Source organism: Protopterus annectens, chromosome 2.part0 (genome assembly GCF_019279795.1).
Source record: "Protopterus annectens isolate FY-2018-M chromosome 2.part0, PAN1.0, whole genome shotgun sequence".
Lineage (NCBI taxonomy): Eukaryota > Metazoa > Chordata > Ceratodontiformes > Protopteridae > Protopterus > Protopterus annectens.
This window is the reverse complement of record NC_056728.1, coordinates 1849890285-1849906321: the sequence shown is the minus strand read 5'-3', so window position 1 is coordinate 1849906321 and position 16037 is coordinate 1849890285.

Sequence of the window (16037 nt, the reverse complement as noted above, 5' to 3'; positions counted from 1 at the left end):
TCCAATAGCATATTTTGGAATTATTGTCCAAAAAAGAATAATAAGCCTTTTTCAGGTGAAAATAAGAAATTAATATTAAAACCAGCAGATAAAACTACACCTTCATTGTATGGGAAAATGTTCATATGGAAATTGTTACATAGAGCTTTCATCACAATGAATAAATTTACATTTGCAAAAGTATTACAATTAAATGCAGGAGATGTAACCTGGACACAGTAGCTGACTGGGTGCATATGGTGTATGAATGCAGGGTGATATCTCCCTTTTGGAAACATATTAATAACTTTATTCTAGCAATAGCTAAAATAATAATAACTACGAATTAGAAAAATAAAGTTACTCCCTCATGTAATGAATCTATGAAATTAATAAAAATTATATGTAGAAATGAATTATCAGCTATAAAGACGAGAACATCAAATAGGTTCATAGGTTCATAGGTAGGTACTAGGCTATCTGACTGAAGGCATTTATAAGCCTAGCCAGAATGTGTTGGCTTTCATTGCCGCCCCCCCCCCCTTAGATTAGTTCCCTGTGCCTCTGTCCAGCAGACCCATTGAAGTGATCCCCGGGGTAAACTTTCTGTTTCCCATCCATTCATCAAGGTTTCTCTTGAAGAGTTAGCGAGGAGCTCTGCCTAATGTAGATTGGAATCTTGTTCCAAATCATGGAAAGTCTCTGAGACAGGAATCTATCCCTGCAGCATGTCCTATTTATTGTTGTGGTGAAGTTTAGATCCCTAGAGCATGTGGCTTGAGGGGATATGGTTTTCTTTAGGTGGAGCATGTCCATCAATTCTGGGTTGGACATGGCCTTGTATGTCAGGCAGAGATCACCTCTGAGTAGGCGGTATGAAACTGAGTACAGCTGGAGTTTCTTGAGTCGAGCTGCATAGGGCATCTGTTTGAGGCCAGTGATCCTCTTGGTGAGGTACTTCTCTGGTCTTTCCAGCTGTTGCAGGGGTCTTGTAAGGTACATCCCAAATGGGGCAGTGTACTCTATGATGGGTCTGATGAGTGATGAGTAGAAGGGCACAATGACCTCTTTTGATCTGGATGCGAACCCTTTTGGGATTAGGTGGGCCACATAAAAGGATTTTCTAACCACTTTGGCAATGTGATTATCAAAGGAGAGATTGCTATCTACTTGGGTCCCCAGATCCCTTATTACGTCTTCCGTATTTAGGGGACTACCACCTATGTGGTAGTTTGTGGGTACTTTGTTTTTTCCAAAGGGGATGACTATGCAGTTTTTGGCATTTAGCTTGAGGCCATGATTTTGACACCAGGTATCTGTCTCAGTGAGACCCTTTAGGAGGATGTCTGTGTCAGCCGAAGAGTCAATTATAGCCCCTAGTTTGCAGTCGTCTGCGAACTTGGTTAGCCATGGCCCTCCTGTGCTTGCCTGTACCTCTGATAAGTATATACCAAACAGGAGGGGTCCTAGGACTGATCCCTGGGGAACACCAATTGTAACTGGCTTAGAGTCAGACCTAGCTCCTGCAACTCTCATCATGTGGGTTCTGTCTGTGAGCCAGTTGGCAACCCATCTTGTGACGTAGGGGTTTATGTTCACACTTGTGAGCTTGTTTATAATATCAGAATGGGAAATGGTGTCGAAGGCCTTTGTGAGGTCTAGGTCGGCTGTGTGTACTACCTTTCTCTCATCTATAGCCCCAGAAACTGTCTCAAGGAAATCCACCAGATTTAGAAGGCATGATCTTCCCTTAACAAAGCTGAACTGGGTAAGGTCCAGTGTTTGAAGGTTCCCAATGTCTCTGTTATTGAGTTCCATGATGACGCGCTCCATAGCCTTGCAAACAAAGCTAGTCAGGCTTATAGAGTGATAGTTCCCAGGGTCTGTTGTGGCTCCACCTTTGTGGAGTGGAATAACCGTTGCTGTGCGCTACTTTATGGGTACGTAGCCTGTGGAGAGGATGAGTTTGAACAGTGTGTTTAGGTGAGGGGTTTGTTCGTCTTTGAGTTCATGTAGGACGCAGACTGGGACACCGCCAATTCCACTGATGCTGTGTTTTTGGCTTTGGAGAGGGCTGTTTTAACCTGAGTGCCTGTAATTTCAGGGGCTCTACATTCTTCTGGTGTGGTTATGGGCCCTTTTGGGGGTGAAGTTTGCACTGAACCTGTCTGCCAGGATGTGGGCGATATCGGTCGGTTCAGTGTATTTTATGCCATTCTGCACTAACTCCATGCAGATCTGAGCATTGCCACTTAGATTCTTGACACAGCTAAAGAATGCCTTGTGGTTATCTTTAGAGTCCTTGGCAATTTTTCTTTTGAAGCTTGCCTGAAATGATTTTATGAGGGATCATATATTCTTGCTGATACTGATCAGGGATGTTTTCCCTTCTTGGGATTTTAATCTTTTCTCTACTAGTTTACTCCTTCTACTGTACAGCTTGTTTATGGCAGGGGTCCACCAGACTGGTTTCCTTTTCTTGGAGGAGTGAGTCTTGGTTTTGCTTGGGATAGCACGATCCATGCATTCTTGTAGGTACCCGTAGAATGCATTAGTGAAGGATTTTGCAGTTTAAACAGCATTATCCTTTAGCATGGGGGCTTTGAATCTTTCCACCTCGGTCTTAAGTAATGTTAAGTTTGCTTTTGAAAAGTTTTTCACGGTGGTTTCCTTGTCCAAGGGTGGGGGCAGAATGTGGATATCTAGAGTGATTTGTTTATGGTCAGATCTAACCAGTGAGGTATTGACCCTCCGGTGTGGAACACCGGTCACCCATGTTGGTGATGACCAGGTCAAATATGTTGTCACCTCTGGTGGGAGTGTTGACCAGTTGATCCAGGGTGTTTGAGTTTATAAATTCTAGGAAATGTTGGGCAAGGGAGTTAGCACTTGAGTTGTTCTCCCAGTTAATGTTTAGGTAATTGAAATCACCCATTATTAGGGTGTTTGGTAGGACATTAATGTTTCCCAGTTAAATATTACACATTCATATAAAGATTGGCTTAAACTTAGTGATTTGCTTGAAAAGTACTGATTGTTTGAAACTAGTTTACTGGGTTTTTTTATATATATATTGGCTATGTCATTCTTCACCATTCTTATATTTTGTAATATTTATACTGTATAACTGTTCTGGATTTGTCTAGTTGAACATTATTTTTACTCTTGGATTTATTTTGCAAAAAAATGGGGTGCAAACTTCACGCACCTCTTAAACTTACACATGACAACACCAAATATGAACAACAGTGGAGAAAAGATAAAACAATAAAAAGGAATCACTGTTGGTACACTTCTGGAAACTGCACTGTCAGAGTTTTCCTATGAATAGCAGCAACTGGGGAGTTTTGTATGGGAAGTTGAATTCAGTAATGGTTTAAAATATCAGGACTCAATAGGCCAAGTCCTAAAATCTAGAGACTGAATGATTAAAAATCCAGACTAACATATATTAAATCCAAGATTGCCATTTCTTGGAAAAGTTCTCTTTTCTCTGATATATAGTGATCTCAAAATTTGCATACAGACGTTTGAGGTGTGAGTGGGGGTCATGGGGCTTGCCACATGCAAAAAAAATGTTTAAAGGAAAATATTAATGTTCAATATTCCATTTGTTTTCAGTCACTACTCTCCTTTATTGTTAGTCTTTTCAGCTGTTTCAGGATTCAAAAGCATAAGAATTGACATTTCAGTTGGTAGCCATTTGACTCACATGGATATGGCCTTGTTGACTATATCCTCAATACAGTGCAGGGAAACCTTTCTTCCTTAAAATTAAAATTAGCTTGAATTTTTTTCCTTACTGATAATTATTTTCACATTTCAGTAGTAAATATGCTCTACACAACATGCCTGTTCTGAATAATTCCTTACTTGACCAATATTTCACTGCCAAAACATATTTTTGAAAATTAATTAACATTTTCTGTAATTTTGGAGTTACCATGTACAAGGATTTTCTGACCTGTTTTGCATTTGTGTGTTCACTGTTTCTATTTGAATTTATTTAATATGCACATAATCATGAAAGTTCTCACATACATTTACTACTGCTATGAATTCTCATCATATCCCTTTGGAGAATATATAAATCAAATTAGGAACTAATAGTCTTATATCGTTTAGAAGAATTCCAGCTTAAATAACCCTATCTGCAAGAATCCTTGATGTGCATGTGGTAATGGAAATAATGTACCCCGGGATTCGTAAAGCTCGGCGCAAGGCCGGCGTTAGGCTTGTGCCGACCATGTGGCATGAAGATAGCGCAGTAGCGCCAAATGCATATTAATGAAGGCGCGCTGCCACCACAGCCACATGCATAGGAAATGAGCGCGAGTGCCGACGTGCAACCTAAAATGCTTGCATATAACAATTTGCAAGCAATAGTAATCACATCTGTCAGTGTCCATGGATACTGAAACGTATGCAAAGCATGCAAGACAGTTCCTGCGAACACAAAATGAAGAAGCAAACACAAATGTACGGTAGGGAATAACGGGCCCTATCCCTCGAACAAATGACATTGAAAACCGTGTGCCCGTAGTCCAATGCAGTGTAGATAGTTATACCAAGTGGAAGTGAAACACATCATGTTAGCGCGCCGCCAATAGGTACGTCCAGCCCAATGGTCAGGGTCACCAGCTGACCCATATTGTGAGGGAGAGTACACAGATGGGCAGATGTGTCCATAACAAATCCACGATAAATGTAAATATCTAGCGACCGTATGACAGAATTATATCCCACAACGCATGTAATAGTCACATACAATAGGTATATCCGTATTTAATATACCTTATGTGACAGGAAATAGAATAAGCATGTAAACGAAACAGAAGGAGCATATAAACTGCTACAACAATAAGGCAACATGTAGGCTTAAAGGAACATTATTATCCGTAGCGTTGACTGTGGGTACATGTTGTCCAGTACAATCGGATATGTGTCCGGAATATATCCATCCTGGACATAGGAAAAGGTGGCATCCTACCAATGATCAGAACAGTTGGCCAAAATCCGCACATATGCGATCCAAGCCATACTTGTCAGGATGTGTCACAGTTGAACGGGTATTACCCGGGTGTACCAACCATGTCATGAAAGTTAAGTATGGGCGTGAACATATGTGCGTGATGTATAGCATGTGGAAGGTGAAACATGCCAGGGTAGCCCACACAACCATACAGGTACCTGACATATGTAGTGTATGCAATGTGTTACCTTGACCGTGTCATGGGCCATCAACCAAAGCAGTGATGGATGGAGTGTCAGGAATATGTGTGTGTGGGGGGGGGTAATGGTATAATCCTCAAAGGCGAGACTGTGTTGTATGCAGAATAGGTGAACTGGAGATGTATGAGGGAGCAGCGGGGGAATCAGAAAGAAACACAAAGAACATGTATACACATCTGCAATACAACCAGACAGGCCAAACTGTAGTACACAATCCTACAAACATAAGAATATTACAATGTGCGATACAAATGTACAGAAATGTCACCGGCACATACCCACAGATTGGTCCTGATGGAACTGGCCAAATCAAATGCAACACACCTGGATGCATAATGAAATACCCAGCGTCCTCTCCACAGCACACAACCCTCCCCCATACCTGAACGTCCACCAAATCCAGCCATACTTGGCCTACTAGCTTGGCACAGCCACATCTACACATAGTGACCACTACTCATATGTAGTAGGCAGTGTCACCCTAGGCAGTTTCAGGATTGCAAACTATGTATCCCTTGCATGTAAAACCCCCAGCACATTTTCGTAACGCCAAAAGAATGGTCGGTATTGGTCTTGTTAAATTTTTGGATATCCCTCATGGGATAAGCAACCTGTGTAAACATTAGAATGGGTATCAAGACATGATGTCCAGTCCTGTAGACATCTGGACACAAGTTGGAATGTGCAGTAGTGGTGCATGAGACTGTCCAGCCCTAGATGGTCATGCAGAACCTACTACCCAGGATCAAACACCTGTCCGTGACGCACGTGTTCCGACATGAATAATCGAGAGAATATATTGTACACATTTGCATAGTGGCACATGGAAATAGGGTGATGAAGGCACTGACGTAAACAGGATACCCCCTGATCCACTGTGTGAGGGACAGACACTGTGTGGGTAGGTGTGTCCTGACCAACAATGATACAATGCCAAATGTCCTGTGATTGTAGGAAATAACAATGTACCATACTGCATGTAACAGTTGCCTAAAGCGGTCATGTCAGGATAGAAAATACGTAATTCGTACAAGAAACATACTAACAATTAAGTGCTAAAGGTATAGGCTCACAGCTAGGAAACTAATGAATGTTCTAAACCTGCACTGACCGTGGGTATGTGTTGGCCTAAACAATCTGGTGTCCCCAGAATATATCCCAACCTGTACATATGACAATGTGTCAACCCTACCAATGGTCAGAGCATTCGCACAATAACTGGCCAGCCTCTTAATCACTCACAAAGCCAGTGACCTTTGGAGGAAAGGTGTTGAATGAGAATGACTAATTACAACAATGAAGAGTAATAGACACATTTAACTGCAGAAAATTAGTAGTAATACAAATTTGTCAACACATTCCAAGTTAATAGTACTAATATGGTAGAAGTGTCCGTGATTGTCCCTGATTTGTAATAGCCTTGTCCCTGTCACTGCAGAAACTAGTCCCCGAGTATCACAGAGGTCCGTACACATATGTACACCAACCGTCACATTTGTTGACAGGACTATTGCATACCTGTAGTGAATTTATAACTTATGTCCAGAATAATATTCATTGCATCTATAAATGAATGAAATAGTCAAATGTGAAGGGAAACACGTGGAACCCCCCCCCCTGTATAATGTAGTGGAACCACTCCCCACCCTATATTATGTAGCGCTGACCTAATAATGTAGTCAGAGGTGCCCAATCATCTGCGTCTGTAAACACAGGTAGAATGTTAAAATCTGGACTAACTTTGTCCATGTGCTACATCTGATATTTGAACAGTGCAAGAGCAGTTCTAGTCACCAGTCGGACAAACCTAAACCTGGAACAGCACATGAACACCCTGATAATCAAACACGTGCATGTGCAAGGACTATAAGCGTAGGAGTTCTGAATATCCTTGGAGTGAGTAGACATGCAGCACGGGTCCAGAGCAGTAGGAAACAGGGAATGTCAGAAGTGTAGTACTGCAGTTTTCCCAGCAGGAGAATGGATGCCTGCTGTGTAAGGGAAGCGGTAAGGCATATGTCAGAGTAGCTATGAACCATGGGTATACATATAAATGAGGCAGAACAACAATAGTGTAGCGGTTAGAGAATCCGCCTAACATAAAGGCATTCCCGGTTCAAGTACGACTATAGCACATATTAATTGTGTAATGAATGCCTCTGTGCTGTAGAGCCAACATTAATACATGTAAAGGTGACCGCGTGTCTCGCATGGGGCCGTTAACTAGATTCCATCAATCAAAGTGGTACTTTCATAAGGTATAAGGCACATGTAATCCCAAAGAAGTGGCAGTAAACATATGTAACTCAGAATAAGTAGATGCAAGTGCGCCTGTGCGGGTGTACGCAGCTTGTAGCATAGCAATTGTATGTTGCCTTGTACAGCTGTAACTTTTATATATATAGATAGATAAATAGATAGATAGATAGATAGATAGATAGATAGATAGATAGATAGATAGATGTGTGTATAGATAAATATTCAAAGACATAACAGAAATATGCAATTATATATCTATATACATATCTATATATATATATATATATATATATATATATATATATATATATATATATATATATATATATATATATATATATATATATATATATATATATATATATATATATATATATATATGTAATGAATGCCGAAAGATGAAAGCAAACATAAGGGTTGTGAAGGGAATCTAGAGCAAGTAAGGTATTATAAAGTGCTCGCAATGTATGCCAGATAAAGCTGCACAAGTGTGAGTAGTGCACCGCTCTTCACACCAGACGTAGGGTTATACCAGTGGCCATAACATCGTTGAAGTGCTACATCAACATTATACACAGACGGAATGTAGTACATGTTGCGACCACCTACACTTGTAACCCGCAAATCGTTTGTAATCCATAACACCAGGAAAGGCACGCATGTGCAAATATGAATGGATGGTGACCCTGTGAATACACGAGGCGGTACAAAATGTGTGTAGGGCCCCAACGGTCTGGAGAGGGCAATGTGTAAAGGTGTGTCATGGCTGTGATATCAGGTGTATAATGGCTGTTATGCGTGGAAACTCAACACGGGTGTGCTGGAGAAACTATGGACATGCGATTATGGACACAGGAGTGCTAGGGTATATTGCACCGGTTGCAATGGAGCAGCCCGTGGAGGTCAGCTAGTACGTAGGTGCAATTCCCAGCTAGAGCATTGTCTGCATTGAGACATGCGTGAATGGGTGTATCATTGTCAGACGTTGTGCGTCAGGGCTGGCAGCCCGGCACGTAAAACCTATACACCACCCATGAGCGGAACGGAGTTCTGCTGTGACAACCCCAAACCGGAAAAAGCCGAAAGACACAACTACATGCAGACATCAACCGCCCTATTCACGTGTTGGTAGCAGTACCCTGAGCACATAGCTCATGTGAATTAACAATAGACCACGGCATATGTACAGACAATAGACCACACACACACACCATGCAGCACAGTCATCCAACAGTATAGCAATGTACTGGCAGATATGTCCGGACCACTGTTGTATGTATGCCTGGCCATCCTGTGTGTCAGTGTGTGAGCATGCCCAGTATGACTGTTACACATGTTGTCGACCGACATTACCATCATACCGTCATGTGTGTGAGCATGCCAAGTACGGACAACTGTACCGCATGTGTCACATGTCCAGATAGTCAGTACTATCTTGCTGACCCCTACGTTCTACACAGACAGGTGTCATGCTGTATCTGCAGGGTAGCTAATGGTCATGTGGCATTGGCAGTTGCTACATGTCTGCATAGCATGGGAGGACATCCAACCGCATCCACAGTCCTACACAGCACCGTGGGTGGCACACATGACTCCCAGTACATACATGTGTAGGTTGGACGGGGGCACAGCTGACAGTTGTACACATCTGCTGCTACTGTACTGGTATGCCAGGTACTCCATGTCAGTATGTGGACTTACCTTAATTGCCGATTGGAGGGATACCAGTGTACATCAGATCCCAGCGTTAAATACCAGCACAGTGGTGTTGGACGTCCTAGCTTTCACAACCTACATCAAACCACCTGGTCTGCTGTAGTCTGTGTGTGTCTTTGGGGGTTGGTGTCATTCATTGGGCATATCCATAGGCCATTGTATATCATTTGTCTGTATTGGTCCACACCTGTCCAGCTGCATGGAATGTCTGTGGGCTGTACAGACACACATGATGTTCAGCCCATAATCTGCAGTGGGTTAGGACACTCTGTGTACTACTGGCTACCATTGTGACCCCTGTATGTGCTACAGATGTCATGGTGCCACTATGGACGTGTACTGTCTGCTGCCCTAACAGTTGGCCACCAAAGTCTCTTGTATGCTCACATACATACCATAGCAATGGGTAAATACACATTCTAATACAACTACCAATTTTTAGGTCAATAGAAGTACCCTGGGGGTGTTCTGGACCTGAGGATGGTGCTGGAGGGCTTCCTATGTCGGATGCACACAGTGCACCTCCTATACATGGCCGAGCACAGGTAGTGTCATGTTTGGCATCCATTGTACTGTGTGCGGGTCAGAGAGGGGACATCTGTGGGTACCTACTGTGTCAGTGCATATGCTTTGTGTTGCCTCTTTGCCAATGGCAGGTCATACTGTGCACGGCCTTTTGCCAACTGGGCCCTGCTCAGGTAGTTTCTTCGCCAAGTCACACTGTGCCTGTACAGGCCTTGGCAGTGGTGTTGGGCCATGTGGCCCTGCCCCATGCTGTTCCTGCTGCAACTGTTACTGCAGGATCGGAATGTGTAGCATAGCAAATACCATAACAAATTGTGTGCATGTAGCTAGTGAATACTGCAGGGCACCACCGGATGTGTCCGGATACCAGAACCATGAACTGAGCATCCCAAACACATGCTCAGTTACATGTCTTGCCTGTGCATCCGCCTCATTATTGCGTGAGTGTTCAGGTGTGTGTGCATTGCTGCTGGGTGTCATCAGCCACAACACCAGTGGTTACCCAGCATCCCCCAGTAGGACACTGTAGGGGATGTCCATATTGGCAAAGGTGTGGTACAGCTGTGTCAGAAGCCATATATCGGAATCATCATAGCTTCCAGGGCAGACAGCACACACATTCAATCTAATGCCCTGGCCATCGCATATGGCCTAGCTGTTAGAGGGTATGCCCCGGCAGTGACTTTAGGCCCTACCCCATTCACCGGGTGGTGCTTTTATGTGTATGTGTGTGCAGGCTATAGCAACCAGTACCCCAGGGTAGTCATCCATGTGGTTGATATGATGCATATTGCTGGTCTACTAATCACGTGTGTTGAGGACATGTACGTGCTCACTAGCATGTGTTGACATGGCATCTGTGAACTGGTGCAATACTCTGGATGTAGATGCCTGTGAGATCCCCATGATATCCCCAGTTGTGCTGTGTGAGGTACCTGTGGCTAGTATATCCAGGCCAACACATACCGTGGTATCCACTGTGATGGGTTTCCCTCGGCCTGTTTGATGTGTCAGGTGTGGCAGGCACAGGTCAATAAGCTGCTGTAGGAGGTCTCTGTCCACCCCATAGTGCTCCACCATCCCCAGCTCAAGTAGCCCCTGGTAAGTCACCCTGGGTCTATAAAGTCTAATGTCACCCCAGTAAGGGATGTTTGGTAGCATACACATCCTCACTGCCCTCAGCCTCCTGCACATGTTGGTCTATGTTTCCTGCTGCAGCCCTTCTCATTTGGTTGGACTGTGTCGTGAAATGTCCCCGCAGGTATACACCGGTGGTGTAGAGTGCAGAAGAAACCTGTGTGTATGCATCTTGCTCACATTAACGTACTGTTCAGGTGTGGGCTGGCCATGTCATCTGCTGATTGTGCTAATCATCACCTGTTTGTGCAGCCTGTACACCCTGACTACCCCACCGCTGCTGTTGTCCCTCCCAATGTCACCAGGCAGGTATAGACACACCCCTAGCTTAGGCGTGCTAAGACAGGAGCACTCCCAAGGCACAGTTCTGCAATGTACGTACAGTATGCCTGACCCCCCCTCCCATGCTGTCAACTATATTCGAGCCCTGCACTCAGCTAACTACACACATACACTCCAGGTATCTGCATCCCACCCTGGGGATAAATGGGATACACTATTGTCAACCTCATCTGCATAGTACAGTCTTCTAATGAATAGTTATATGACCCATACCGAACCTCCAAATTAATAACCACTGCTTAGTGTCACTCAGATCCATACACAACTAGTAACAGGTGCCTTACTATCACCATATTTGATGTCCCATGGTCTTCCCAGCAACAGAGTAACCGGTGTCTACACGACTACAACCCGGGACCCTGCACACAACAGACGATGTGCATTACCACTACGCCATGGCAGATATTCATACATCCCAGGTTATCACGTACAGATCATCCGGCACAAACATTCAATAGTGCTGATGTCCCCAGACATATATGTTTATATCTATGTCTATCTCTCTATATCTACATATATCATATATATTATTTGTATACATATATACATAGATATACATACACACATATACATGTACACACATATGTAGATATTGCATTTATATCACAACAGTGGACCACATGACAGCAAAGCATTAGACAGGCATGAAAAGGAAACTACATGTGCCACCTGCATCATGTAGTGTTGTTACTATCAAGGCATGTGTGTTCTGTTGCATCACACGGGTCAGACTGTATTAACGGTAAGAGTAGGGCTGCTGACATTTACTCACCAGACCTATTGGCGAATGTATGTGTTGACAACCCAGTGTCTTGGCAGAATATGCAGGATGTGGACAGTATATAGGTCAGCAACAAAACACACTGAACACATCCCGCAGCTAGCAACACACAGATACCAACACATAGGGTATAACTGCCAAACACACACACCTGTCAAGCCTTGGAATCGAGCACCTACCTGTCTAGTCTACCACCCTACAGCATTATGCAGTAACAGAACACGCTACCAAGTTTCGGTATCACCGCTCTCCCAGAGGCATACTTCTAGGTGGATGACATCATCAGCAAAGGCAAAGATGCCGATAGGGAATGTATGGAAAGTGAGCTGTCTAAAAGCATTACTCTGTCCCCAGCCAGCTGGAAACACACACACACTTGGCAGGGCCGGGAGTTGAACATACACCTAACTACCTTATCACACTAGAGCATTACGCAGTTACAGAACGCGCTACCAAGGTTATTGGAACACAGCACTCCCAGAGGCATACTTCTAGGTGGATGAAATCATCAGCAAAGGCAAAGACGGCGATAGGGAATGTATGGAGAGTTAGCCGTCTAAAAGCATTACTCTGTCCCCAGGCAGCTGGAAACACACACTTGGCAGTGCTGGGAGGTGAACATACACCTAATTACCTTATCACACTACAGCATTATGCAGTTACAGAACATGCTACCAAGATTACTAGAACACAGCACTCCCAGAGTCATACTTCTAGGTGGATGACATCATCAGCAAAGGCAAAGATACCAATAGGGAATGTATGGAGAGTGAGCAGTCTAAAAGCATATTACTGACCCAGGGTAGATGTAGACAAACACACAGCAGTTCTGTGAGCGGGACAATTTCCTATCTATGGAGCACTATTACAACACTACATGGATACGAGACGCGCCACAGACAGTACACCCTTCAAGACAGTCCCAGTGTGTTCAATGTAGGAATCCATCCTGACGTGGGGTATGGACATCTGTTGCCTGTATGACCACTATCACTATACAGGATTTCAATGGTCATACCCATACACAGAGGCACATAACCGACACAAGGTGTCACTGGGCATGTTCACACACTTAGTAGCACACGTCTGTTTGGAATGTACTGTGTGTCCATCTACACAATGGCGTACTGGGCATGCTCACACATTTAGTAATAGCGAAGGGCTGTCTTGTATGCACACAGATTCTAAACACGGAAGGGCACAGTTTGAAATGTACTGTGTCCATCTACACAACGTCGTACTGGGCATGCTCGCACAGTAGTAGTGAAGGGCTGTCTTGTATGCACACGGATTCTAAACACGGAAGGGCACAGTATGTCGATAGTGAACATTGTTAGCACGAACACTGCACTACACACATCTGACACCGGTCGTCAGTGCTAGCTGTGTAGCGTTCGTGATCACAGCTGACAATCCAGATCCAACAATGGGGAATACGGACATCTCTACAGTGAGGAACACCTGGCATATGGCACAGTTGTGCACAATAGCACTACCACCGTATACCTCAGATACAGACACGTGGGCCATAAGACCGTGACGGACCGCTCCAGGTGTTACTGTCCCCACGTACATGAAGGCCACTCACATGTACTGACCAGTACACACTCAAGAGCCATCACAGATGTCTCAGGTGCAGATCACAGTGGTAAATGTCACATTCTACTATGTAGCCCTCAGACATCACCATGTCCTTGGACCAGCAACACACATCCATACATTACTACACCACCATGTTACTCATGACCAGTGGACTGTACATAGGTCTACAGCAACTGTGCAGACTACACATGTACTGACAGGGTTCCATCATGTGGTATGCAATGCAATGATACCACAGTTCATAACCAGGTCGGCTCTACACATAACAGGGGCCCTGGGCCTTACACAGCTGTAACAGATGACTGTCGCTGTACACCAGAAATCACTCATGTTTGGATATGACATACATGTAATTGCAGTGGATATGTACATGGCCCACACACACACAACGCATATGTACATAGCATAGCTTTTGCTGTCCTCCATGCAGACAAGTGGCTACAGCAATCACATGCATGCACATGGAAGGTAGGTCCATGGCTGTTGAATGCTAACAATACATAAGGTAGCAATGTTGACTGAGGTAACATTCCCTCTGTACTAGTTACCCATGACAACCAACATATCATACAACAGTCCATGTGTCATGTATGTCATCACACATGTCCACCAATTGCAATGCATACAAACATGGTTACATGACAGGCTTGTAAGACCAACACACATGTACATGTAGTGGTGTGCATGCAGCTACCATGCATGTGCAGTAGCTGATGTATGTCGTTCATCTGTGTCTAACTACAACATGCAGTTGCAATACAGCCCCATCATTGACACCTGTATATGGTGAAATACTGAAAGTACGGTAGGATGTACATCAGGTATGGATGGATGTGTGTACATAAAGTGGTGGTCCACCTTTGCAAATGGATGTTTGCTGAAGACAGCTCACAGGTGTGTCACAAGCCGTCCTACCATTACATGTGCAAACAGTGCGCTATGTTACTGTTACTTGAAGGTGAAGACATACAACCTACACAGTGGTCAGGGTGTTACTGACTGTACATCAGTTGACACCTGTAACACTTATGTCCTCCCTTGTGCATATAGCAGCACAAATGCCGAAGGTAGCGTTGGTACACATAATGCGGCCAATACAGCTGCATGTCTGTCAGACGTATCATCGTATAGCAGGTGAATGATTCACAGTACTGCCGTGTGTGTTTGCTTGTGTGACCATATATGCCACGAATGATGGGGAATACATCCCAATTGTTACAAACCCGTGTACACTGTTGTAGAGATCTGTACATACAGCAGTGTAGAAAGCAAGACGTAGGCAGGGGTGGTGTGTGTATCACACACATGTCAGCTATCTGTATGTGAATGACATTTGTGGACTCCACAGTGTGTGTGTGTGTGTATGTATGTATGGCTGTCTGGTGCATGGAGTGAGGGTGTATGCTACCATACAGAACAGACAGTATCCCTAGCCCCTCATGGGGATGCAGTCTACTACCCTGTTGATGCCATCAGTCTCAGCCTTACTGGCTACCTGTACATATTCATTCTCTGTGTCACATCATGTCGTGCACAGTACTGTGAAGGTGATTACCACATAGGCAGGGGTCTTCACCTCAACACTATCAAGTGTGCATTATAGTGTTGTTGACCCAGTGAGTGTGGTCATGTTACTGTGTATTTCTGTGTATGTCTGTGCGTGTTCTCATCCTGCAATGTAACAGTGTATTACTGCTACACAGTGAGGCCTCATGCTATCAACTGGCCTCTAATGTTGACATCAGCCAGACCACTGTATAAACCACCCGCACCATGTTACCATACCTGTGATGTGACCCGGTATGGATGTCACGTCTCTAGCCACTGTAGCCTATTAAACAGCTCACATGCTTCTGGATCAGTAGATGTGTGGACATCTGTGGAATGGTAGCCTTTCTAACAGTGAGGTTGAGGCTACGTATAGCATGCTGGTATTGCCATACATGCCTGTGAGTACTCCACATTTACACATGGGAAACTGCAAACACTGCTACTTATTGGCACATGCAAGTAGACCTTAAGGAGGGAAGCAGGGCATCATTACCAACATGCTGTTACTGTTGTTACCAAGACACATACTGTGAACATACAACAAAGCACTCTAGCTGCAAACACTGTAACGTAATGGCACATGCAATTAGACCTTAAGGAGGGAAGCAGGGCATAATTACCAACATGCTGTTACTGTTGTTACCAAGACACATACTGTGAGCATATAACAATGCATTCTAAACCTGTACTACATGGTATGTCTGATGCGTGTCAACAGTACACAACAAATGTAATATACACTTCTCACTATTCTGTTCACCCTGTGCATCAGACCATATGAGCTTGTCCCTGCACCGATGGTGTGGATGACAGGGATGCGGCACAGGCATCATCATATGCACAGGGTGATAATGTTTGCCAGGGGCATAGGCTGCACCAGTGGATGACATCATGTGTGTGGGTGTGGTCATTA